The 3,283-nt window shown below is 41.5% G+C and overlaps 1 long non-coding RNA gene across 1 annotated transcript in view; it reads right to left on the bottom strand.

The window, feature by feature from the left end:
• LOC105544581 overlaps positions 1-2,767 on the bottom strand; it is a 13,835-nt gene extending 11,068 nt beyond the window's left edge. Inside the window, exons 1-2 of the long non-coding RNA XR_001006788.1 lie at positions 2,509-2,767; positions 695-904 (exon numbers count right to left, since the gene is read on the bottom strand). This is a non-coding gene — a long non-coding RNA (uncharacterized LOC105544581). The remainder of the gene's footprint in view (positions 1-694; positions 905-2,508) is intronic.
• Positions 2,768-3,283: the final 516 nt, after the last annotated feature.

Here is a 3,283-nt window from a genome sequence, read left to right as displayed (position 1 = left end):
TATATATATATAAACACACACACATGATTTTTATTTTTTTAGGGTTAAACATGACTCAATTTGTCTGCAAGGAACCCTCACTCAGTCTGAATGTAAGATCTGAAGTTTCTTTCCTTGGGATTCTTAGATTCTCTCTCTTTAGAATACAGTTCAGCAAAAACAGGAGATACATGAAGGCAAGTGAATAGTTATGTGCATTAAATTCAACAAGATTTTTGTTTTTTTGGAGACAGGGTCTTGCTGTGTTGCCCAGGCTGGTCTCAAACTTCTGCCTCAAGTGATCCTCTCATTTGGCCTCCCAAAAGTGTGAACCACCACTCCCGGTCCTTAAACTTCATAAGATTATATCAAGGATATTTTCAACCTTAACACTATCATGGAGTTCCCAAAAGAGTGAAAGATGTGGCCCAGTCTGGGTCACAGTTAAACTGAGGAGGCCCAGTATACAAGCATAGGAGCAAGAATGAGGCACCAGGCAGATGATGTAGCTCTACAAGCCCTTGATGGTCCCTGTGAGGCATTAATGGCCGGAAAATGAGATCCTGAAATTGCATGTAAAATATTCTGTGCATGTACTAAGGTGTATTTTCCCTAAAAGGGTGGAGGTGGATAGGCCCATAGCTTTCATTAAATTCCCAAAGCCATCTGTGACTGATAAAACATTAAGATCTAGCACAATATCCACTCCTCACACCTCTATGGAGGAAACTGAGGCCTGAGCAATTAGGTGATTTCTCCCAGACCTCATGGCACACTCACTGTAGTGTCACATCTGTGTCTAGATCCCAATGTCCAGGGATCTTTCCACTTCTTGGCCACGTCGTTGTCCTATCAGAGAAGCCTGAAGGCTCTGGCAGTTTTGTTGGAAAGTCTTCATAAATTGATGGCAGTGTTTCCATTTGTCCTAAGTTAAATATAATATCAAAGGGTAGCACTTTAAAATTAAGGGTAAATACTAGGCTTATCATGTTTGATCTCCGTTTGACACCAGATTATATAACTATACTATGATACTTACATCTCCCTGTCCCTTCTCCCTGGCTCTCTACAATTTGAAGATGCTTTTAAATTCCTTTTACATTTGTACCAGGTCAGAATGCAAATTTTATAATAAAATTACCGAGTTGTGTTTGAGCTTTTAAAATTGTAGTTTCATAGGCTCTTAGTTTCTAAAATAGTGATTTGCTTTATTTATACACGAGCTAAGCTATTTAACTCTTTAAAAGGAACTATGCATTTCAATATTTGGTTTTCTCTGTAGAAAATGACAATCAGAAGTTCCCCAGGGAAATTGTTGTTTCAACTCCATTTTTATGCTTTTGGAAAGAAAAACATCATTGCTTTTTGATTTGGAATAACAAAAAGAGGTTATGTGTTTCTGTTTCTCATGGAATATGCCCCCCTTTAGAGTTACTGCCTTGATGCAATTGCTGTATCAATGAAAACAGCCTATTGTCCTGTAACCATTTTCTTTCCTGTAACCATTTTCTTGGCTTTTGAACATAGTATTTCTGCGTATCTGAGGCATATAGCAGAAGGATTGGTTTCAGGACACCCTCAGACATCAAAATCCCCAGATGCTCAAGTCCCTTATATAAAATGGATAGTATTTGTGTATAACCTATGCACATCCTCCTATGTACTTCAAATCATCTCTAGATTGTATACCTACTACAATGTAAATGCTATGTAAATAGTTATGCTGTATTTTTAAATTTATAAAATAAATACACTACATTGTTTTCTTATTTGTAAGATTTTTAAGAAGAAATTCAACCATGTATAGTTCAGAGGTTCAACTACAATACTAAAGGAGAACAGGAAGTTCTTCCCAGGTTGCACACTGTCTACAGTGATTCTGCTTAACGTGTGGTATTATTGCTGAACTAATCTCACTCAGAGTGTTCAAATGGGGTAAGGGAGGGGGAAAAAGCTTCCAGTTGCGGAAGAGCTCAGTGACACATGCTACTATCACTATGAAACATCTAACCTCAGGGAGTTGTGGGGAGGAGCTAGTGGGGAGAAGGGAGGATGGAACCAGTTCTCCCTCTGTGGGAATTCCTAAAAGAAAACGGAAAAAAAAAAAAAAAGATAGTCTGGAGGAGAAACGACCAGAAGGAAGGTCTAGGAGCATTATGCAAATACAGTAAAGCATTAGCATTATGTACACAGGCAAATGCATGTAAATTGCAAACACAGAGGAAAACTAGTGGAGCAGGAGGGGTGATCTTGGAGGAGGCTTCACAGCCCAGGCCAGGGGCAAAGGAAGACAAGAAAGGAGGGAAAAATGAGGAGGGTTAAGGAATGACAAGAAAAAAAAAAAGAAAAAGAAGAAGAAGGAGAAGGCGATGGGGAGAAGGGGAAGTAGGGAAGCAGGATTAAAGAGAGGAGGAAGAGAAGAAGAAAGAAAAAGACTGGGAGGAAAATGCAGTTGTTATCTGTACGTCCCCATTTCCCCAAGGTACCCACCTCAAGTTCCCAGTCTTCCCCCAACCTCTAATTGCTGACCTGCTTGTTCCTAAGCTCCTCTTTAAAACTGATTTTTCCAGCTTCTGATCATTCATTCAGGTGGCAAGCATTTCTTCAGCAAATTTTTATTGAGAATGGCTCTGGCAAGAGTAAAGATTTCAGCTAGCCTTGGAGCAGGGCTGCCAGGAAATTGCAGTGAGGAAGTAAAACCTGGGACAGTTCCAACAACAGCCTCAATCCCCAGCAGTGTGTGGTTACACTCAAACAGAACTGGGGTCACTGGCAAAATGGTCATTTTCCCCGGGTTCCCTTACACAGCAGTCAAGTTGATGCTCTATGTGCACTGACTGTGGGTGAAGTGGGCAAGAGGCAGGGGCCTGAGATGTCAGGCCGTGGGAGATACGCCCTCTGACATTAGTTAGGGATTGGTTGTTATGTTACTATCTCATTACACTTGACTTGTTCTCTAGTATTCTGCCCCAGACTCCAGGCCAGCCTGAAGAATGAGGAAAGGAAAGGTGAATTAGAAGCTCTGAATATGGGCAAAGGGCCTTTCTGACCAGGAGGTTTCCCTGCACAGCCATTGTTAGGGGATCCCTAAGGCCAAAATGGCAGGGTTTTGCTCTAGGGTTCTGAGCTCCGTGGTGGCTGCCCTAGTTCTTCCCAGAGAGTCTGTGTGCTCTGCGTGTTTCCATGCTGAACTGCCACGTTGGCCCTCAATCACGAATCTTGGGGGGCTTCGCTGCAGCCATAATTAGGCAGTCACACAGTGGGTGGTAATCCCAGATTCCCTTGTAATTAATAGAATTACTAT

This window comes from Mandrillus leucophaeus, unplaced genomic scaffold (assembly GCF_000951045.1).
Source record: "Mandrillus leucophaeus isolate KB7577 unplaced genomic scaffold, Mleu.le_1.0 Scaffold301, whole genome shotgun sequence".
Lineage (NCBI taxonomy): Eukaryota > Metazoa > Chordata > Mammalia > Primates > Cercopithecidae > Mandrillus > Mandrillus leucophaeus.
The sequence above is the reverse complement of the archived record's forward strand: the minus strand, read 5'-3'. Positions and strand labels throughout refer to the sequence as shown.